Source organism: Planococcus citri, chromosome 2, assembly GCF_950023065.1.
Source record: "Planococcus citri chromosome 2, ihPlaCitr1.1, whole genome shotgun sequence".
Taxonomy (NCBI): domain Eukaryota; kingdom Metazoa; phylum Arthropoda; class Insecta; order Hemiptera; family Pseudococcidae; genus Planococcus; species Planococcus citri.
Genome location: NC_088678.1, coordinates 31,658,969 through 31,683,574, shown reverse-complemented (window position 1 = coordinate 31,683,574; position 24,606 = coordinate 31,658,969). Strand labels below are relative to the sequence as shown.

General features: G+C 34.6%; 1 protein-coding gene across 10 annotated transcripts in view; it reads left to right on the top strand.

Annotated features, from left to right (window-relative positions):
• Positions 1-24,606, top strand: part of LOC135835428 (LIM domain only protein 3-like) — a 272,343-nt gene that overhangs the window by 156,609 nt on the left and 91,128 nt on the right. For 2 of the 10 annotated variants that reach the window (XM_065349670.1, XM_065349672.1), the window contains one exon: positions 2,241-2,314. The exons of the other annotated variants lie outside the window; for them this stretch is intronic. The gene's annotated coding sequence lies outside the window, so the exon portion shown is untranslated. The remainder of the gene's footprint in view (positions 1-2,240; positions 2,315-24,606) is intronic. 10 annotated transcript variants of the gene reach the window in all.

The following is a 24,606-nucleotide window of genomic DNA, read 5'->3' as shown; positions in this document are numbered from 1 at the left end:
GTTTTTGGCCAAAAATGTTTTATCTGCTCCACATACATTTTATCAACACCTGCTACTTTTTGATTTTTGGCTGAAAATATACTTGCTGTGACCTCTAAGTATGTGAACGGTTACAAAAAGTTATTCACTTCCTCTGCATGATTACAAGTAATTTTCTTGCTTCTAACACTACCATCTGTCTTTCCATTTATGAGCAGCTGGTTAGCAATCTGGTTTGCTGTGTCTGTGTGAAACTACTTGCTTGACTTTTTTCTCCATTCAGTCTTTTGAGCAGATGCCATGCTCTTCAACTGTCCTTGCCAAAGTTGAGATTTTCCACCAGTCCCTGCCAGTTTTCCTGCCTTGACTGATTTAAGACCAACTTTTTTTTAAAAAAAAGTTAACCAAAATTTGAATATTTAAGAACTTTGGAACGCAGGAAAAAATAATTTCTAGAAAAACCATTCGAAAAGCTTCAGTCTTACAGAAGAATTTTCTGTTATTTTTTCCAAGAACATTGCGCCTCAAACTACTGAAAACAGAGTTCAAAAATCATTCTGAAAAATTGAAATAGTCACCAGTGAGTTGGAGGTGGTACTTTGAAAATTTCAACAATTTGTAAAATTCTGAATTTCATGACAGGCAGTAAACATTTTTCAAAGTTGAAAAATTCAAAACCCTCTGCAGGCTCCAATATGGCTCGAACAGCTGCTGATTGATTCGAAGGAGAGGGCAGTCGACATCAGACATGAACCAAATCTCAGCTTTCTGCGAAGTTCATTATTTCAATCTCTTGTTGTTTTTTCCAGGGAAAGTTGACTTTTAAAATCAAGAAATTTTTATGAATTGAAAAATGAAATTCAGTATTTTAAATTTGTGCAGTGGTCTATTTTGGTATGTCTTACATAAATAGCAATTTTTTTCTGGTTCGATTCAAAAATAAATTTCCATTAAAGATACTTGCTTTCTTTGTTTGTTCTTGTGTTGATGAATTATCATTTTCTAACTAATGGAAAAAATTGAAAAATTGGACCATTCCCATCCCATCCCAACTATTTTTTAATGAAGAAAGAACATAGCTTTCTTCTCTGAGATTCCTGAACAACAGTTACAGCATTTTACACACGTCAAGTTTCCTTGACGTTTCCACAATCCTGCAACCGTTTCCAAGTTTTGAAAATTTACCGACTATTTGGTATTCTTATGATTGATAAATTCCGGTACAAATAGACTGATATGTACTTACTCAGCTATTCAGTATTCACATTTGAAAATTTGAGAAATGCTAAACCTGGTATGGTTTGTTTTTCCACTTTGAGATGACAAAATGGTATCAAGTCTTACCTGCAGATAAAAGACATTTCAACGACGATGTAGATCTTTTTTCGAGTACATATTCAGTGCTTCAACTATATTCGCCTGTAATCATGCATAGATACTTTGTACAGTATGTAATACGTTCATAACGTAACGAAATAATATTTCAGAATGAGCCACATTACAATAATACGTTGTACGTACCATTGTCTGACCCAATATGATAAATTTTACTCGGAAACGACTGACGTAGTCTGCATATAATGCGTACATATTTTCCATTTGGCTTTTATTTCGAAATTACCCGCTGGTTAAATTTATTTTTAATAATTTTAATGGATTTTCTGCGCAGCCTATGGAATACACGCGGCGTAGCGGCGGCGGCGGCGGCCGCCGCAGCGCCGGCATACTCTAGTGTCACGGATAACGCTATATTAAAGTATACTCTTTATATTGGCTCATATTCATTCTATAAAATATTTAATAGAAACGAGCAATCGGTACTAAGAGCTTTTCGTAGAGGTTCTCTGCCAAATGATAATACACACTCCTTTACCCCGTCAAGCGACCTTTTCACTTTACACATGCTGATGGATGTTATTTCCGCAACGAAGAATAAAAACATTTTCAATGTACTACATTCCACCAAATGGAAGGTGAAATTTTACCCGAGATAACAAGTCGATGTGCGGCTGCCTCTCTGGAAAGAGAGTTCAGCCCCCCGCCTTCCCCTCTGCACCTATCAGCGGGGCTCTCTTTAGGCTGGAAATTTAGGAATTTTTTATTGTTCCGAGTCGAATAGGAAAACAAACTGGCAGCTTTGTGCGTAGGCTTGTTGTAGCTTGTGTACGATTTGTGATTCGAATAAAAGTTGAATTTTTTTCCCTCTGTAGGTATTTTTTTGTTCTCTTTGAATAATGTTGTTTTAATATTTTCTGTTTCAGGTGAGTGAAATTTGGCTGTGCTGTTTTACTTCTTTGTCTGTTTTGTGAAATATTGGCCTTTCCGTTGTAATTCGGTAAGTGATGTTTTACGTATTCCAAGTGGGGTACATACTTTTCGTTAAAAATATTGAATTATTCAAAGTTTTATACTTTTTGAAAGTTGTTACTGGAAATTGACGCTGTAGCTTGTTTCTGTGGGCCTTTTTTCTGGTATACGGCGCGGTTAGATAATTCGGCGTGTTTTCGTTGGTAGTTTTTATTTTTCTGACAAATTGTCTCGAGGAAAAGAAGACTATTAAGATAATGCACCTCTATACGCGTTGGTATATAAAACAGATTTCAGGATTTGGTGTAAATTGAGTTGAGAAAGGTTGCAGATTGACGTAAGGCCGAGCAAAAAGTCGTAAATTAGGGTAGATTAGACGTGCTGTGTCAAACTACAGTCGGAAAAAGAAGAAAAAGGTGAGATTTGGCGAAATTTTTAGCTTGTGAATCGTGATAGTGTCTCAAACCTGCTGTTAGTTTTGAAGTATAATAGTGAAGTATCTAAATGTTCATTATACATCAAAACCAACAATTAAAAATGAAAAACTGTCAGCTCATGGTGTCTCAAAGTTATCAACAGTTGGCTTCCCAAGTATAAGTTTTCAACAAAATTTGAGAATTTCTTGAAGAGAGAGAGTCAATACGGTATGTTGAAAATGAGGTGTTTTGGTGGGATGAGGAGGAGGAGGAGGGTAATTGGCCGAAAAAATCTGATTAATTTTTACTGCATACAATCTTTCTCATACGACAGATAAAAATGATTTTTTGACAAATTTTGAAAATAGTGAAAATATAATGTAGGTGGCTCATTAAGTTGAGTATACCAACTGGTAGAAAATTTTTGAAACTAGCCACAACTAAATTGGAAAAGCATGCAAAAAGATCAGAAATTGAAATTTGGCCCAAAAATCTGAATAAATCAAAATTTTACCAAATGGACGTAGGAAGCTGAAATTTGGCATGTACCCTATTTTTTCACTCCAAATTGGTTGGGAATGGTTTCGAACCGATTCGAGCAGTTCTGAAGCATCCAGCAAATTTTTGAAAGTGGATGTTTTCATAAAATGTTACCCAAGGAAAGTTGAAATCTAAAATTCACTCTATATACCCTAATTTCGACATTCTGAGTCGATTGGAAGTGGTTTTCAAGCCGTTCTGGAGCCGCCTGTTATACTCTGGAAATTCCAGAATTTAAAAAGATGCCATATAATTGGTTGGAAATGGTTTCGAACCGATTCGAGCAGTTCTGAAGCCTCCAGAAGATTTTTGAAAGTGGATGTTTTCATAAAATGTTACCCAAGGAAAGTTGAAATCTAAAATTCACTCTATAGTTACCCCAATTTCAACATTCTGAGTCGATTGGAGGTGGTTTTCAAGCCGTTCTGGAGCCTCCTGTTATACTCTGGAAATTCCTGATTTTTAAAAAAGTGCCATAAAAACTTTTCAAATGAACTTTAGCGCGTATAGAGTTTTTGGTGCTTATAGTGCTGGTTTAGAATCGTAAAATCTTTCAAATTTTCAATTATTGCATTGCGAGAGAGGTATTCTTGTTGAAAAATGGTGTGTAATCGATCTAGTGGGCCCCTATAATAAGCATAAATTATTTTACCTACATGGTGAAAATCTCATATTTAAAAAAAATCAAGATTCCTCTTTTTCTGCCAAAAATTACTGAAAATTCATTCTGCTCGTTAAAATCGATCTCTCTCCCCTCCTCCTGAATTGATTGTAACCCTTTGTGGAAGCGATCTGGAGCATCTAATAAAAATTATTACTTTTTTCTTTATCTCCAAGATCAAACACCCTCTCCAAATCTTCTCCACATTGAAAGCAATCATTTTCAACCAATTTGAAATCTTCATCCAAAGTTTGTTTTCATTTTTTTCCAACATGCTAAAATTGTGTACTTGCTTTGGATTTTTTTTTTTTGAAACTCAATCGATTATTTTTTGTTTTTTGGTTTGAATTCTTTATTTATAATATGTTTTTTTTATTTCTTTTTTTGAATTTTTCAACATTTTTTCCAATTTTTTTAATGTTTGAGAAATGCTTAACTTCGAAAAATTCTGACTGATCCTTTTCAAAAAATGAGAAAAAATCTTGAATTGTCGAATGTAGGTACCAATTTTCAGTTTCAAATTATTTTTGTGTCTTCTACGAATTTCCTCGAGCTCTATTGCTGAGCGTTTATTGTCTGATATCATACTTACAATTGATAAAGTTGTGAAAAAGGGTGTGTAAGGTCATTTTATTCGAAGAAATGTTGACAAAAATTCGCTCTTCGTTGATTAGGCTTGATTTGGAATTTGATTGATGAAGGGGGTTGAGTAGGGATGACCTTGATAAAAAATACGTAAGTGTCGAGATTTTTAGAAGGGAGTGAAAATGCCTGAAAAACATCAGAGATAAAAAAAATTGCTGAAATTTAATTTGAATTCCTCAGAATTTGCAAAAATCTATGAAAATGGTGGAAAAATTGATAAAATTTTGTTGAAAACCAAAATTACCTAGAACATTGAAAAATTGGCCAAAATTTTTAGAGAATTTTTTATAATTAAGTACTCAAAAAAATTAGCAAAAATATCAGCATTTTCCTGCAAAACTAAACTCTGGTGAATACCATATTTTTTTTCTTCTTTTCTCATATCATCGGAATGATCGTCAAAATTAAATACATACGATCCAGATTGATTTCTAAGAATTCAAACATTTATGAAAACTAGATAACCCGTTTTCGCGCATACTGCGCTCCTCTTCTAGACGTGAATTGTTCATTTTGAAAATTTTGAAAGTATCTTTTTTCGCCTATAATTCCCAAAAAGTCTTGCTTTTTGTTAACATTGTTATTGTTGCTTTTTGCCGGAAATTGTGAAAGTTTATGACTGTTTTAATAATTGACAGGAAAAAAAATTGTTTCAAAGCAAAAATTCCAATAATTCTTACTTTTTCATCAAAAATAACCCAAAGTCTAAATTGTTCTCTAAAATATCCTGAAAAGCATCACTCTGTCATCGCTTTATCATTCATTAAAATAATGTCCTACTTTTCTACAAAAATTGAAAAAAAGTATCAGTTTTCTTATAACAATTGCCTGAAAAGTCATGGTTTCATTTAAAGTTGGCAAAAATTTCAAGTTTTAGGCAAAATTGCGAATTAGGCTACCATCACTTTTTTTAGCAGAAGTTGCTGAAAAATTCCAAGAATACTTGTTTTTTTTTCCTACAGTTGAAATGAAACTAACACATCGGATTGGATCTAATACCACATAACTGAAAATTTCAAAGTTTCACTTAACTTTGACCTGGAACTTTTTTAAGCTTTCTTCAAAACTGCGAATGTGTAAAAATGTATTTTATGGCAAGCTTTTTCTAAGCAGACTATGAGTACTCTAAATATTGGTTTGGTACTGGAGAATACTTCAATAAAATACTTACTTGACACAATTTTAGAAATATTCCAAGATTTCCGAGTCAAAAATTCAATTAGGAATTTCCTTAAAACGTGATTCTAATTTTGTCAAGGACTCGCAAAAAAAATTCAACCCCTCAGTTGAAAAATCTAAACTCCTACATATAACAGTAGAGATTTTCCCAAATAGTCCGAAACTTGCATAAGTTGATGAAAAAGTGAGATGCTAGATATAACCACTCCAGAACTCGAAAAAATGAAAACATGGTTCCAGGATTAATTTTGATACCCAATGTGCTAAAAATTGCACTTTTTCATGTGTACATCAACACCATTGTTTTTCTGTTTTGAGCTATTTAAAAACTTTTTAAAGCTCCCTTCAGAAACTTTTCAACTTTTGATAAAAACCATCACAACTAAAGTTTAAAAGCTATTTTCAAATTAAAATATTATTGAGTAGTAGAGAATACTGATTGTATGAAGCTTTTTCATGTTTTTCAAGCTTTAGGATTTCATTTAAGCTTTCTTCAAAACTGCGAATGTGTCAAAATGTATTTTATGGCAAGCTTTTTCTAAGTAGACTATGAGTACTCTAAATTGGTTCGGTACTGGAGAATACTAATTTTTTATGTCATATCTGAAGCTTTCTAAAAAAGTTTCAGCTTTAAGCTTTCTTCAAAATTTTACGAATATGGTCAAAAAGTATTTTTTGGCAAGCTCGATATAGGTAGACTATACATACTTTAAAATATTCATTGGGCACTGGAGTATTCTAATTTTTACATCATATCTGAAGCTTTTTGAACATTTTTCAGCTTTAAGCTTCCTTCAGAATTTTGCGAATATGGTCAAAAAGTATTTTTTGGGGAGCTCTTTTTAGGGAAACTATACATACTAAAATATTCATTGGACACTGGATAATTTTAATTGTTCTTATGAAGTATGACGCTTTTTGAACTTTTTAAAGCTTTAAGCTCCTCCATGACTCACCCCACACCTCACCAAAAAAATAAATCCAGATTCGAACTCTACGACCTCGTAAACATATCAATCGACATATCACACAATAATATAAGAAACATTTGACATTTGAGCTTTTTTGAACTTTAAGCTTTTTTCAAAACTTTACGAATATGGTCAAAGTATTTTTGGCAAGCACATTCTAGGTAGGCCATACATACAATAAAATAGTTATTGGGTACTGAAAAATTCTAATTGTTTATGTCACATATAACGTTTTTTGAACTTTTTTCGAGCTTTGAACTTTTTCCAAAATTCTACAAATATGGTCAAAAAACATTTTTTGGCAAGCTCTTTCTAGGTACACTATACGTACTTGCGCGTATACATCGACACAGTCATTTATACTGCCTTGAACTTTTTGAGCTTTTTGAAGCTTTTCAAAGCTTTAATCAGAACTTTCCAAAGTTTTGATACCACAACCCCACCAAAAAACTGACTCCAGATTCGAACTCTACGACCTCGTAAACATATCAATCGACATATTACACAATATAATATAAGGAAAATTTGACATTTGAGCTTTTTTGAGCTTTAAGCTTTTTTCAAAACTTTACGAATATGGCCAAAAAGTAGTTTTTGGCAAGCACTTTCTGGGTAGACCTCTTACGTAATTTAAAATGTTTATGGGGTATTGAAGAATTCTAATTGTTTACGTCATGTACAAAGCTTTTTCAACTTTTTCGAGCTTTAAGCTTTTTATAAAACTTAACAAATATGGTCAAAATGTATTTTTTGGCAAGCTCTTTCTAGGTGGACCATGCGTACTTTCGCGTATACATCGTCACGCTTGTTTATACTGTATCAATTTTTGAGCTTTTTGAATCTTTTGAAAGCTTTTTTCAAAACTTTTTGAACTTTTGACCAAAACCTGCACATCTACGGGCCAAAAGCTTTTTTTTTGAGACATCATCGAACAAAATCGGTTCGGCGGTTCTTCCAAACGAATGATCACAAAAAAAAACACCTTGGTATTAATATATAGATATTGAGCTTTTTTTGAGTTTTAAAGCACAAATTTTTTGTGAACTTTTTTCTTCAACATTTGACTTTTTTAGATGCTCTTTCAAGGTATAATATACGTACTACTGTGAATACGTGACATATGCTACATATAGGCTAAAATCAATTATTGAGCTTTTTTGAGCTTTATGGCACAACTTTTTTGTAAACTTTTTTTTTGACATTGGACTTCTTTCGATGCTCTTTCAAGGTATAATATACATATTTCTCTATATATATGTCGAATGCACTACGTATAGGCTAAAATCAATTATTGAGCTTTTTTGAGCTTTAAGGCAAAACTTTTTTGTGAACTTTTTTCTTCAATATTTGACTTTTTTAGATGCTCTTTCAAGGTATAATATACGTACTACTGTGTATACGTTGAATGCGCTACGTATGGACAAAAATCAATTATTGAGCTTTTTTGAGCTTTACGGCGCAACTTTTTGAACTTTTGATTAAAACCTGCACATCTACGGGTTAAAAGCTTTTTTTTGAGACTTCGTCGATCAAAATCGGTTCAGCCGTTCCTGAGATCTCGCTGTCACAAGAATCCGGTCATAATCTTAATATATAGAAGATATAGAATCAATTGTTGAGCTTTTCTGAGCTTATGACAAAAAATTTTTGTAAGCTTTTTCTTTGACATTCAACTTTTTTTTATGCTCTTTCAAGGTATAATATATGTACTACTGTGTGTACATCGAATGCGCTACGTATAGGCTAAAATCAATTGTTGAGCTTTTTTGAGCTTTATGGCGCAACTTTCTTATGAACTTTTTTCTTCGACATTTGACTTCTTTTGATGCTCTTTCAAGGTATAATATACGTACTTCTCTGTATACCTCAAGTTGGCTACGTATAGACAAAAATCAATTATTGAGCTTTTTTGAGCTTTAAGGCACAACTTTTTTGTGAACTTTTTTCTTCAACATTTGACTTTTTTAGCTGCTCTTTCAAAGTATAATATACGTACTACTGTGTATACGTCGAATGCGCTACGTATGGACAAAAATCAATTATTGAGCTTTTTTGAGCTTTACGGCGCAACCTTTTGAACTTTTGATTAAAACCTGCACATCTACGGGTCAAAAGCTTTTTTTTGAGACTTCGTCGATCAAAATCGGTTCAGGCGTTCCTGAGATCTCGCTGTCACAAGAATCCGGTCATAATTTTAATATATAGATTGAATATTTTTTATTGCAGTTTTCAGCAAAAATGTGATATAATTTTGTTTTCTAAAATGATTTAAAACCGTTCAGAAATTTAAGACAAGACAGAGAGTATTAATTTGTTCTGACGAATTGGGGGAAAATGATGTTTTGGGTCAGTTTTCTCTCAAAAAATATTACAAAAGGTACCATAAATTTTCAACATTTTGATCTCTTGCCTGTTTTTAAAAATTGTTTGGAAAATTTTGTAGTTACTCGATAGAAAAAAGATGCTAGTCAGTAGGTACGTAGTCTTCTTTATGGGCAGAAAATCCGTCTAAAACACTTCAACAGAATATCTCATCTCGAGTATATATATAGTTTAAAATCTACAGCAGGATAGACTAAAGTATCTCTATGGATTTGTGCGAGCACCCCGAACCGCTCCACCAATCACGGGTGCGTGAAAAGAGTGTATACTGTATACATAGTACGCTACCACAAACTTATTTCAGTTTGGTTTGGGTTTTTCTAAATGGCTGATAAAGGGTCGTTAGCTTTCGCGTTGTCATTTAGGGTGCGCTTCGCCGCCGCAACCCCTATTTTTAAGCCGTTTCGCGCGCTCTAATTGCGTATTTAGTGGCTTAATTTCGCCCATATTACAAGCGCGTTTATACTTTTAAAAGAAGAAAAACTTCTCAGGCGCGATTTTCCTCTTTTTTTTCCTTCACCGGCCGACTGACGGTATTTTTTCCTCGAGATATCGTGCAAAGGCTAAGTGTTTTTTTCCATCGAAATATTCTTTGGTAATATTCTTGTAGCTTTTCTTCGATAAATCTGGTGGTATTTTTCATGTTTGACCACCGATGATCATTTTTGGCATTTGTATGGAAAATCAGAAAATCTACCTACAGAGTTACGAGGTATAATTTCTTCAATTTTAAAAGCGTTATTTTTATAGGGGGATTTGTGCTCTGTATAGTTTGAAGGCGTTGACGCCTCGAATTCAAAATCTTTCAAACTTATACGGTCTTTCGTAATATTAAAATTTTCCTAATAACCATCGAGATTGCAGACTTCTTGCGTTTAGCAGCGAGTTTTTTTTCTCCTCTTCTTTTTAATATAATGGCTAAAAATTCGTAGTTGTAAACTTTGGTCATATTCTAAGCGTTCCATCCTCTTTCTTTTGCTTATACTTAACGTTAGTTACTCTTTTACTTTGCAGCTAGATCATAATGTTTCAACTTCCCTTCATCTGTACCAAACGAGACAAGACCGGCGTACTTTAAATATTCGCGATTCCCAATTTGCATTTAATACTCGTTAAAGTAAAAAGCCTTTCTGAGTATCAAAATTTGTAACTCGTGTATCATAAATGATCATCATTTATTTGCCCCATCGTTGCATAATTTCATCTCATGTTTGTTCAAAAAACATCTAATACCAAGATCATCGAAACAGCTGAAAAAGTACCTCACCATGGCCAAAATTTCAAAAGAAAATTCAATTTTTGAGCCTTGACGAATTTTTGAAAATCGAAGAGTCAACGTGAAAAAATCGGAGTTTTATCTAAATGAGGTATGAAACCTATTTTTGCCCACCAATGTAATTTTCAGACTTTTTGATGGTGAGGGGGGGTGTTCTCCTCTCAACTCTATTTAAATTTTTAAGACATAAGAGTAGCCTATTTTGGAAATCCATACTTGTTTAGATATTCCCTTGGCTTGATTGCGTAAAAAGTTGGATAGATTTTACACAAAACATGGTGGCTGGGGTTGGGGGTTGTTTTTCCACAATATCTGCGTTGCACGATTTCAACGATGCTACGATGTCTTGGTTATACTGGTAGTAGCTTATAAGAGTATATATAGAGTGGCCTGTTATGTTTGTTATAATCAAAAAACCTTTTCGCAGCCATTAAATGGTGCGACTTTCAATCAAGCCAGGCTCTATGGTGTCTTTGTCAAATCGACGATAACGTTACTTAAATACTTAGCGAAGAGTTAGTTTTTGAAATCCATTAAGAGGTCTCTTAATGTGTAGGCTTTTAACGTGGTGCTCTCTTTTTATACATAAGGAGTGGTTAGGGCATGATGAGGCGAGGGTGTGCGGCAGGGTATACTCTGTTCTAGTCTGTGGTCGAGAATAGTAGATTGATGTTTAGTATACCGCATCGCGGCTTCGTATAGTGCACAGAATGAACGGAAATCGCGAAATGTTGCTGCACGATGCGAGAATAAACAAAATATACTTACTTTTTAAATGTTTAATTGTCTGAGAGAGAGATGATTATTTATTTAAGATGAGTGGGTCGCCGCCCTCGTTGCTTTGTGGTGGTTCCCTGAGTGGTGAGATGGGAGTACGACGACGATTTAATTGCGAGTATTTTTGCAGTCCTTTCTATCCTGTTGCGTTGAGTGATTTTTTTCCTTTTTGAATTGGAAATGTATGGCCGCGTGACTCGTTGATTAAGTTAATAAGTGTATTATACGAGTATATGGCTGCCATAATCGAGTGTACTATACTGTAATGTGTGCTGTGCTGTGTACGACGTCTTAATGCCATTTTTCTGATTAAATGTTGTCGAATTATATGTACATGTACGTATAGAACACGTATACCTAGACCTACGTATAGTTTGTGTGTAGAGGGTATGACGAAGTTAGAATGAAATTACTGAGCGAGCCGCGTGCTCCTTGCTCGCCACCATTAAAATGATTAAATTTTACGACGAATTATTGTGGCCCGAAATTCACTCGTAAGAACGACGAGTTGATGGAAAACAATTTGTTTTTCGTTTAATGTATTTTATCAGAAGCTCGGAAACAGTTAAGTCATCTACAATTGATGAAATTGTGAAATTGAGTAGGTGATTTGGGTTTATAGAATCTGAATATCATGTGAGCACTTTTTTTGCGAATTGGGAAATCTGTATAGTTCACTGAAAGCTCAAGAGCGTTTTGAAACCACCGCCTATTGATTTTGGGAGTCAATAGGATGTAACCCAAATTTTACCCTTTTAAACATTGATTTGGTCAAACTTTGATTTTTACAAAAAAATGAGTCATTAAAAAAAATTTTATTTGGTCAACATCGCTCCTTCAGGGCTCGCCTTTTTAAATGGCTTTTTATTGAGATACACGGGTCACAGATCTGTGTTCACGATATAAAGGATCAAGGATCGAAATTCGGGTTCAGGGTTCATTAATCGAAATCCTTAAGGATCTGATCGGGATCAGGTTCAATTTTTATCTCTTCCTCTTTGTGAGTTTCTTTGCCTTCAAGGTCGTGAAATTGTAAGCAAACCATATAAAAAATCATATTTTCGTTTCTTTTTCTTTTTTCAAAAGTTTCCAACCTTCAATCTCTTGAAGATCTCAAATCCACTCCACAACGTTCCGAAACTTACAATTTTTCTAAATATTTCAAATCTTTATTTAGGATTTAGATTCAGAACGATCACTCAATCTTTAAAAGCCCCCCCCCCCCCCAAAATTGAAAAATATTGTATTCAGTGGTTCCAGTAATGCTCAGATATTAATGTTTTGGGAACACCTTAAATTTTTTATAAATGCAGTTTCCTTTTTTTTTCAGGATATCTAACAGGTAGTGAAAGGAGTGAAAGTGGTGAAAAAGTAGTGATTTTAAAAATGGGTAATGAAAGTAGTGAAAAGGCAGTGAATTTTGTCAAAAAGGTAGTGAAAAAAATAAAAAAAATTGTTATTGCATTCATTTGTATTTTTTTATCAAGCTTTTGGTTTTGCGTTGTGCTTTCGAGCTTTCGGTTTTGCAAAGTGCTTTTGATATCACATTGTGTTTTCGAGCTTTGAGTTTCGCGTAGTGCTATTGGTTTCAGTTTTGATTGAAATTGAAAAATACTTTGCTGAAAACAGTACTCACTAACAGCGGGTAACTACTGTACCCACACCATAAAGTCCCGCTGCTGGCTAGTAGCTGGTATCAAGTTGAAAAAATTTCACACCAATTCACATTGTAGCTGGTAGCATGTTGTATGTGTAGCAGGTGTACTGGCATTACATCATCATTGCCATCAATCACTGTCAAACGTAAATCACACACACCTACGACAGGTGCCAAAATGTAACTCCTCCCACTTACCCATTATCAAGATTTGGGGTGCGTGCGCAGACCAAGTGCGAAAGCAATTGGGTTGCGCTCGCTATACGCTACTATCTGTACTCGAAGCAACTCGATACCAGCTACTAGAGGGTTCACTGTTATTTTAAGCAGATACTGGTTAGCGGGTAGCATAAACATTTTCAGCTCTGGTACCTACAAATTTTCTTCAAATTTCAATTTTGTCGAACATTTTCTTCTGAAAAACTCAACTTTATTATTTTTGTGGGGAGGGGGAGTATGGTCATGTGGAGAGCTTTCTGAAAATTTGGTTGAAAAAAGTAGTGATTTTTTCAAAAAAGAATCCTAGATACTACCGTGTTCATGTTTTTTTCAACTATTTTCACCTTTTTTGAAAGGCGGAGGTTATTTTTTATTTATGTAAGTATTTCAAATTCATTTATTTATTTATCTACAGTAAAAGCTCGTTATAACGCTTTTGGATATAACGCTGATTTCATTATAACGCTGATTTTGTTATGATGCTGATTTCGTTATAATGCTGATTTCTTCCAGTCCCTTGACATCCCCATTTAAACCAATGTAAAATTAATCGCGATATAACTCTCATCAGCGATTATAACTCTAAAGTTCAGGAAAAATCACATTTCTTTCATAATTTTAACAACAAGAACCCAATTTTTTGCAAAAAAAGCTTACTCATGTGTAAAAAATTATCACTTTCTGAAAATTTTGGCACAACAACAGTTTTTTTTTGGAATTTTTGTAGTTTTGATTTTTAAAAAGCAAAAAAAAACTTTTATGGCATTTTGCCAAAAAATCATTTATAGGTATTATTATAGCAGACCTCAAAATCAAAGTAAAATTTCAGATTTTTTTATTTCCAACTGGAACAGTTGTTAAAATTCAAAATAAAGTTCACGTTTCCACCTCCTTTATAACGCTTTTTTCGCTTTAAAACAAGAATTCGCTGTATAACGCTAATCAGCGTTAAAGTGAGACTTTCAGTTGTAACGCGCTTTGGCTTATAACCAGGGCTCGGATTTTTATGCTGGAGCATATTTTTTGCATGCATAGAGGATAGGGAATTTTTCAATTATCTCCACGATTCATGAAATTTCAAGTAAAATGAGCCTAATTCGTTAGAGCATATTTTGGCATATTTCACCATAACAGCATATACAAGCATATTTTGGCATTTTTTAGGGAATATTTTGCGTTTTTAGAGCATATTTTACGTTTTTAGCAATTTTTAGGGAATATTTTGCTTAATTTCAAATTTTTGCATAAAATTAGTATTTGGCTATTTTTCATTTTTTCCCCTCAAAATTTGTGAAACTGGCAATAGCTCTCTTGTATCTTCTTATTTTTTTTTTTGTTCATTCTATTTGTTTTTTATTCTTTTTATAATGGAATCAGAATTACCTTTTTGTGATTTTAAAATGCTCTGTTTTGCATTCATGATCGTGAATTCTTGGTACCTATTACACAACAAGATTAGAAAAATTGTATAGGAATTGATTTTTCCTGTAAAACAATTCCTGTATCGTTAGGGAATATTTTTACTTTTTAGAGCATATTTTGGCCTTTTTTAGGGAATATTTAAGCGCATATTTTGGGTTTTTAGGGAAAGAATATCCGAGCCCTGCTTATAACGCTCTTTTTCTCCGGTCCCTTGAAGAGTGTTATAGCGAGCTTTTAATGTATTTGAAATTATACTCACTTCAACCTTTTAGGTTATTTTGTGAGTTCATAAATACATAATAATTTAAACTATAAATTTATGCAATTTTAAGTCTAAATGATAATGTGCCAGATTTGAAAGATTTTTTAGCGAAATAAGATTTGTTTTATATTTCCTTCTTTCACTGTCAAAGTTGATACAGTGTGGGGAATGATGTGTTTGACATCAAATCCATATATCTGAGGTCATCCTGGTGTCTTCTTTAGGATGTGCTCGTGTGTCACTCTAGTATATTTGATAACACTCTTCCAATTGCTACATTGATGATTTTGGTTTCTTTGGTTTCTTGTATTGTATACAAACTGTTTTATGGGGTTTTGCATCTTAATGAATGATGTTAGATGGTTATTTGTTTGATTCCATTCAAATTTCCAGTGTATGTTGTAAGATTCCGTTTTTCCAGTGGTTTGGAGATCATAACACCATATTAATTCTTTGGTGATCCACATTTCTATTGGATGTTTCGTCACTTCATCAGCCTGTTCATTGGAGGTTAGTCCCTTACGGCTGGGGATCCAGAGAAATGTGATAGTTTTTTGTTGGAATGTTAGTACCTATGTAGTAGATAGTGAATTTGGTCAACAAGTGGATTGTTGTTTTCATTTTCTGTGTTGTTGGTTGTCTGTAGAGAACTAAGAGAGTCAACATGGATCAGGAAATACGAATGATAGATTGTTGGTGATTAGTGATAATGGCTACATAGATAATAATTTTGCTATCCCTCTGAAATTTAGACATGAAAAAAATTAGAGGTTGATGATGAGCTGAACATCATGTATCATTGTACTATCTACAACTTTAAAATCCCAGGGTCTGTTACAATCAAATTGTATACTTACCGACCAACTCAGCACAAAAAAAATTTCAACCACAAATCACTGTCTCTATAGAGTCAACTATTGGCTTAAACTTTTCAGGTCATTCTTTTGAGCCCATTTGGTCATCACTGAGACCCTCTCGATGCTTCAAAGTTGAAAAAAATGTGAAAAATGACTCAAACTGTTCAAAAAAATTACTGAAAATTGTTCGGGTTTTAATATTTTCATCAACCAATTCGTTTGCAGCAGTTCTGACCCTGAACCCGAAAGATCTTGATTGATTATTCGCGATCAGAGTTTTGAGGTTCAGGTTCTAGGGATCAGGTTCAGGGTCTTGATCTAAAACAGGAGGAGGGAGAGAAGGTAGTCTCAAGCTGCTCCCCATATGCAGACCCATTTGGGACACCCTTCGAATGTGTATGCTAAATTTTAACCTCCTTGGTGAATTTCAGCGGGCTTCAGCAATGACACAAAATCAAAAATCATTCGAAAAGGCATGAGATTCCGCTTTTCGCTGTAAAGGGGTTTGGAACAGGCTAATAAAGCAAGTAGATCTATGAAGTTTAAACAAAAACACTGTTTGGTGATATACTTTTAGATGTTTTTTCTTCATTCGGTCGAAAAATTTTCAACTTTTGGGCTTCGTGGGTTAAATAGTAGGAAATCATCGAAGCTTCTAAAAACCTATGGGTAGCTGCTCTGTATTCACTTATTGAAATTTTTGGTTTACTTATTCTTCTGGTATCCAGATTCCTTTGCTCTCTGGTAGCTTTTACAAACTACAAGAGCACTTGAACGTTATTAATTTTGTTTTATATTGCTTTTTGAAAACCTCAAGAGCCAATTACGACGACGACCTGTATAATTTGGCGAGAATTTCAAAGTACGAGTATTTAGTGAAGTTGGTTTTTTTCCTACTCTTACAGAACGAATATATACTGGAGTGTTTTTCTGTACGATTCCCTCTCGTATATTTAATCCGATGAATGATTAAGTACCCGGCATATTCGATGTCTTTGCAAAGCAAACGTCAGTCGTTCGCCTCGCGCCGGTATTATTTTATAATTTAAAAAAGCGTGTCAAATGTAGGTTTTCAAACGTATGTGTGAGGCATAATATACGTATAGGGAAGTAAATCTGTTTGTAAACGACGAGACGCGAGATAGACGCGCGGTCTTTTCAAATGGATTTTTACCCTTTTTTTTCTTCCTGATTTTTTCCATTCTGCTAGAACGGATGGCGGGTGATGTTCAATTAAAACGTACGAAGCGGTTTTAATATGCTTATAATATCTGCATGACCGGAACCTGAAAGTCGTAGCTCGCTCTCGACACTCGCCACAGGCCTAATCCACGCCAATAATTGAATTAGCACGATTTGCTTGCTCCTCGCGACTCGCGTATCCTATCCACCATCCAGCACACACACTCTGACGTCACCTACTCGATCACGTGTCGTTTTCATTATCTGATTGCAGTGTGGTGGCCACCACATACGTAATATGCATTGGAAAAAAAAACCACCATCGTCGTCGCAAGAGGGGTAGTAGGTATTATAATTTGAAAAATAGAAAAAAAAATAACCTATACAAACGATATTTATTCTACGAAAGTATCCGCCAAGTAATTGTAAATAAACCGAGCCGATCCGAGCCTTTTGAAACGGTAGTGGGAAAAAAATCGAAAAAAACGGGGGTTATCAAACAGATGGTTTTTCCGTCAAAAGGATTAATTTTAATCGAATCGAAAAATATAACGCCTAACATTTTTTTGCGCGTTAAATTGTATTTTTTTTCGTGTATGTTGAACGTACTGACCCGAAAACGTGATTTGTTTCAATTATTTCTGGACGTTATTTATTCAGCTGAAACGTTTTGCAGAGAAAAAAAAATTCAATCTTCGAATGTGTCGAGAAATATTCGAGCCGGCAAAAATTTCCTAATTCGTGGCATCGAACGGATTTTCATTATAGGTGATGATGTGCGAAATTAATTCCTTATCTGGTATTTGAAAATTATACGCGTTCGTGATTCTTTCATTTTGGATTTTGGGACTTACTCGTTCAGCTTTCGGTATTTTTATTTGCTGCTAGCGCGCGAGTTATACCTACTCTTCCCTTCTGCGTGGCTTTTTATTATACTTTATTTTCTCCGGCGCCATATGTCATTTTTACGAGTTCGTAAGAACGTTTTCATTAACGAGAAAGGTGCGATTGTTATGTGAACCAAAGGAGAGGCAATTTAGATGACGGGATGGCAGGATAAGGATGGGAATTAATTTTTTCGTTCGAATGATGCTTCTTTTTGTACGTCGACGGTTGCTTGTTCTACAATAGCGTTTTGTCGGATGAGTTTGGCGGAAAAAGATTTTGATGAAATTTTCGAATGGATATAGGAAGTATAAAATGTCATGAAGATGAGTAGGTATACTTTACTGGCCTATTCTTGCGTGGAAAGTTTTTCGACGATTTTATTTTTCGACGAGTACCAGAAAAATTTGAAGATTGGCTAAAAGTTGAATCGATAATTTAAGTAAATTTTTGATTTTCGGGAATTTTTTACCATAGTCTATCTCAATGGTCCATTTTAGGTATTTAGTGTTGGTTCAGAGTCGTTGTGGAGCCTTCAGTAGAATTGTTGATTTTCCGGCTACTGACATACGAGACTACAAAAAGTTTAAAGAACATAAAAAAATACTTACACCACCAAGCCAATTTTGAGAGGCTAAATTTCATTTTTCGATTTCTGGAAAAAATTTTGGAAATATAAGTTTGGCTCATTCAGGGTGTCCACAAGCCTGGAAAACCTGGAAAAGTCAGGAAATTTTGGAAATTTACAGCATTTTTTACTCAAAAGTCAGGGAATTTTGTGAAAGGTTACTTCAAACAGAATTTTCCATTTCTCATAATGAAAAAAATTCACCTTCACTTTGCTCAGGCAATTTTTTCGCTGGTCAGTTTTGTCACAAATCGCCAAATTCCCAGAAAGTCTTGTTTTTTGCAAAAATTGTTGAAGTCTTGCATTTTATCAACTCATGAGTTATGAGTAATTGAGTATCATTAGGTAATAAATCTCAATCTTTAGCGCTGAAATGTTTCGCTTTTTTGATAAAAATGGTTAAGAAGCCCTGCCTTTTACTGAAATTATTGTGGAAGTCTCGGTTTCTGTCAAAAATAGCAAAAAGTCTTGCTTTTAGTCTTAATTGTCAAGAATTTTCTTCTTTTTTTTGTGAAAACGATGCTAAGAATTGTGTTGTTTTTTGCATCCGGAAACTCTCACTCTTTTCCAATAATAGTTCTAATGTGTCTTTTTTTTCACCAGAAATTGCTAAAAAAAAAACTTTTTTTGCTGAAATTGTCAAAATCTCCTATTCATTGCCAGAAATCGCAAAAATTCTCAATTATTGGTCTAAAATTATCAAAAAAATCTCTTTTTTTTTTAATCCAAAAGTTGTCAAATGTTTTGTAGTTCAACTTTTTCAACAAAAATTGGAAAAATTTGCTGAATTTAAACAAGTTTCTACCTAGTTTCACTTTTTTGGTTACTTTTAGGTTACTATTTGAGCGTTTTAGGTTACTGAAGTCACTTTTTTCAGGAAAAAAATATAGGAGCCCTGGAACTTCAAAAAACTATTGATTAAATTTGAGTAATGTTGACATTAAAAAAATATATTTCTTCATGAGAAGTGGTCCTTTGTTTGGAATTGTAAATTTTTCAGAGCTTTTATCCTCGCTTCCCTTGGGCCATTTAACATCGAAAAGACAAGTAGACAAAAACACAAACAGACGAAAAGACGAATAGTCAAGTATTTCATTGTTATTATAAACATTAGTGAGTGAGTTGTTTCGACTTTTCCTCTGGTAAAAAGAACGTAGCTCGATTTTTCACTATTGATTTTGATTCTTCAAGTTTGACACAATTTGTTTTTTGTGTTTAAGTTGTTTTGTAATTTGTCCATTGCAATACCTGGATCAAAATCTTTTATGATGGCACCTAATTGCAGTGTCATCAGCAAATGTTGCCAATGAGATGTCGCTTCTCAAAGGGATGTCACCTGTGTTGTCGTCGACGTGGTTCCATATCCTTTACAGGATATTGGAAATCGCATTAAGTGGTACCCTAACAGGGTGAGGCGAATGCCTATATGCCACTGCGATTATTCTAGGGAATCGACATTTTTTTTGAGCTAACACATAGTAGTTTCCCGTTGCTTTCTACTCTGTCTACAAAGTAGCTCATACATCGCTAGCAGTAATCACTGCTACCTATAGTCACCCATGTAGAGAAGATATAATATTGGGCTCAATACGCTTCCTTGTGGTACTCCTGCTTGGATTGTTCTGAAGTTGGAGAAAGCATTATTGTATTTGACTCTGAATTTTCTACCACTTAGATAGTGAGCCAGAAGATTGTATAGTATGTCTGGAAGATGGTTTTCAAGTTTCATTAAGAGACCAGCATGCCATACACGATTGAAAGCTTGGCTTAGATACATAAAGCTGCAGCGCAAATTTTTTATCTTTGAGAGAATTATTAATTTTTCCACGAGACGATGTACTTGCTGAATAGTTTTGTGTTTTGAACAAAATCTGAATTGGTGGTTTGGAATCAGCCTTCTATTTTCCAGAATTGGCCATAGCCTTTGTAAAACCAAATTCGAAACTGGAATGAAATTCAAAACGTGTCAAAATTGTTGATGTTCTATTCATCCTCCCTTAATCAAAAATGTATTTTGAGTTATGGCTCCTGACTTGCATTTGCCCCTTTCAATTCTGAAAATAGGAAATACTTTCATTTCCATTCACAGACACCCTGTATGAGTAATGACTGTAATGAGTATTTTTGAGAAAAAATATTGAAAGTGGAATTACGCAATCACTTTCAAAATCTGAATTTTTTAAAATGAAGTTTCCAGCTGTACTAATAAACTTTTTTCTTCATCCTTCGAACAAAGTATGAAATCCAGCTCAAAAACACCATGAAATTGCATCCCTTAATTTTCAAGTTCAAAAGGGCCGCTGCGCATGCGTGATTTTCCCCTCCACTTCCAAGTGCAACTATCTTTTGAGGCATTACGTTTCCAGCAACAACGCCAAACAGACGCTTCTGATCGTGTTCGTTGTATCTGGAAAAAGGAAAACACTACCTAAATGGGCGAAAACTGAAAATAGCCGCACTAGCGAATTTTCTTCGACGAAATACAGCTGAACAGTCGAGGCTCAATTTTCACCGGCCAAGTCTCGTAATCGTTGGAAACAATCAGAGCGCGAGAACCAAAATGAGTATCTACGTAGTACGGAGGAGTTGGCGAAACACAGCGAAGCAAAGCAAAGTGAAAAAAAAAATCAAAAACAAAAATATCCTCCATCGTGATGGCACGGCATAGCATGGCACGGCACAGAGTAACGAAAAACGGCGGCCATTTCATTTTGGCTAAGTTTTTAATTTGTGGGCGAGAATACGCAATAAATTTTCAAAAACGTATAATAAAAGGACGAAATTCATTACGAAATATAATTTAACTGTCTTTTTGAAATTAGTTTTTATAAATGAACGTAAAAAGAGAAAATGAAAGAAGGGAAAAACTCGGCAGCCAGGCGCAAGGCGCAAGGAGCGCGGCAACAACAACAGCCAGTGTACGGAAATGAGATGAAAAAATTAATACTCCGGCTACGGAGGATATAATAAAAGGAAAAAACCGTAGCCAACGACGGAAACTCCAGATATAATTAATTTTCATAAAATTTAATTTTCAGAGTTTGGTTAAACTGCAGTTAGATAGTTTAATAAAGCTTATTATATTAAAATACCTGGTTACGATTCACGCGAGGCGGCGCGGCGGCGCTCTCGCACACGCTCACACAAACGCACGAGCCCGCAAAGAAGAAGGAAATTAGCTGTATGATACGACGTTTGTTCGGGACGCCGCCGTCGACGCCGCCTCCTCGGTCCAGCCATTCTGCAGGAGGGAGGCTCGTAAAAACTTTACTTTTCTGCCTCCCTTAACTCGTAACAAAAGTAATTTTAACTTATAATTGAAATTCGTGTTAACGTTAAATATAAATAGACATTATAGTTAGAAAATCTCATTTTACGTCTTCCTTTTCTTATTTTCCTTTTCAGTTTTCCTCGCGTTCGTTTTCCAACTTCTACTCTCCTCATCGCTCTGTCTTCTCGCGTCCTCTTCGCGCTTTCGCCCGCGAAAGTTCGTGTTTTATGAAAATTACATATTACATAAAACCTATTCTCATCATATTCTCCGCATCCATTCTCCCTCGGTACTATATCTGTCTCTCTTTCGCTCACACTCTCATCGTCTTGATGAGTTTCCACCTTCATTTAATAACTTCGCTACACTTCGCCTCATCTACTATATACAATACGCCAACCAACGATGCCTATTTCTTCATCGTCGAACTTTTCTAAAATTTACCATCGATTTCATCATCGAACCATCTATGAACATACCTACCTAGTTGATAAAATCATCGTTCATCGACCGAAAAAATACACACAAAAAAAAAGGCCTTTGGGACTTGACACAAATTTACAATGCAGAAGCGTTAACTATCCTTACTAAACTCAACTGTAGGTAGGTAGTACTAAAAATCACAATTTCCAATAATACGAGTACTGAATACAGAAAAATACGAGTACACTCTTTCACACCGTATAGCTGGGTAATTCTCAGAAAAAGGTAAAATTCGTGTACATGGCAAATTTCTCAACGGTTTTAGCATGAATTTTTTTTTTTTTTGGTCCATTCAAGAATGACCCCGCACACATTTCACACATGGTATTGAGGTTTTTAGACCCTCCTTTCATTGGTGTACATTTGATTTTATACCCCAAATGTCCTTCGACTTGGCTGTCACACATCATGTTTTTGAAAATGAATGTTATAAAGTGTCATGAACTTCATTTTTTTTTGGAAAAATTGACACATTCTCATTATCATAGAACATGAAGGTCTGTTATTGTGCAAATTGCAATTGCAATAAGTCTATAGGAAGCTCACAATTCACATTTGAAAACTGTCACACACTTTTTGCGCAAATTTTCGAGCAATTTTCAATTATTTTTGGTAGCTTCCCAATCCAACATTTTTTTCTGGTGAGTGGCTGCACTGGTTCACTGTTCTCATAGAAATGTTACCCCGCACCGTTCTTTTTAAAAACTACATTACAGCTCGTTCTGATCGTACTTATCTGTGAAGTTTTGATATTTCGCAAAATCTATGTCCTTCGGCTTGGTGTTTTCATTTACGCCAATGAACCCGCCAAAACCAATAATTGAGCACGGGAAGTTATTCTACACGATAAGTACACATTTATTACGTGTTAAAAATCGAATAATGTCCAGTAGGTACGGCTAGAAACGAAAAAACGTTGAGATTGTCCTTCGGCTTGTCCAGCGCCCATTTGTCCTTCGACTTGGCCAAATTTCAGACAGCTGTACTTTTATCGCGCTAGTCGGCATATTACACGATAATACAAGCAAAATTTTACATTTTCTCCCTCCCCACACTTCACCTCTACCCCTACCAAAAAAATAAGTCCAGATTCGAACTCTGCGGCCTGAAAAACATAAATCGACATATTACACGATAATATAAGCAAAATTTGACATTTTCCCCCTCCCCACGCCTCACCCTCCACCTCTACAAAAAAAATAACTCTAGATTCGAATTCTACGACCTTAAAAACATGTCAATCGACATATTACACATCGATGAGGGTCGAATTCTAATTATCGCCGTTTTAGGGGGGCCGGGGTCCACAGTGGGGGGGATTGAATTGAGGCCAACACTGGAAAAGGGATCTGGGACACATATACAAATGATTCCCACTTGAAATTTTCCAAAAAATGATTTTCGTTTTTCAAAATTATGCATATCAAAATCGACCCTTTTTCTGAGAATTACCCGCTATCCATATGTACTCGTTCTTATATATTACATAAGAGTATTTCCGTTCATGTTTACAATTGCCAATATGTTGTATCTCTACCTAAATTACCTTACGTTTGGTATTTTCACGTAGACCAAACTTTATTCAGACTGTTTCGAGAAAACCTCGTACCGAAAAATAAACTATAAAAGGATAAATCAACGAAGAAAACTTTATATAAATAAAGTATAGTTAAATAACGCCAATTAATTTTCCAATATGAATAGCGCAATTAATTCGTTCTCGATTTGATCTCAAAGATGAAAGAGTAAAAGGCTTCGTTAGCTGAAGAATGATCTTTAATTACAGTTCCGCCAAAAGCTACCTGTGTAATTTTTTTGCTGTAATCAAATAAAAACTTCATTTTTGTACGAGCATTTCATTTCCTTTTTAATACTGATTTAGGGATATTCCTATGTTGGGCTATTAATTGTTGTGAATATTGAGAATTTTTTGATCATCCGTAATAAATTTGATGTGATACTAATGAGATAATCGTCCGAAGTATCAATTAATTGTTTTCGTAATGTTCCTCTATTAATAACAAAATTTATTCAAATATTTTTTTGTTAATAGGTGTAAGGTCTGCAGGTATATCTTCTACGATCAAAGTTTTAACTCATAGCCTTTTCGACCACAATAGATAAAATTCTGGTAATTTTATTTAAAAAATGACAGGGTGTCCACTCATTTCTGGAAATGATTTTCCCTGACTTTTTCAGGTTTTCCAGACCAATTTCTCCAATTTTCCAGATTCTTGAAAAATTAATTACTTATGCGATCAGGTGGCGTGGGAGGGGGTCAAATTTTTTCGAACTTCATGAGCTTCAAATAATATCGTTAATAGATCTACAGTTGTGCCCAGTTTTTCCAAGCATGACTGTGTGCTCAATAGAGTGGTCCTTATTTAAACTTGGTGGGAATTTTTTTTTTTGGTTTTTTAAGATCATTTTTTCAAATTTTTCTATATATGTGTACTTACCCAATTTTTTAAATTAAAGAAGTTTCGAGGGGGGGGGGTCTAAAAACGAGTTTATTTTTTGGTTTTTAAAATTTAGAATTTGAATGATGTTTTTTTTTTGAAAGAAGTTGATTTTGAAAAAGAAAACAAGACATGCCATAGGGATGGT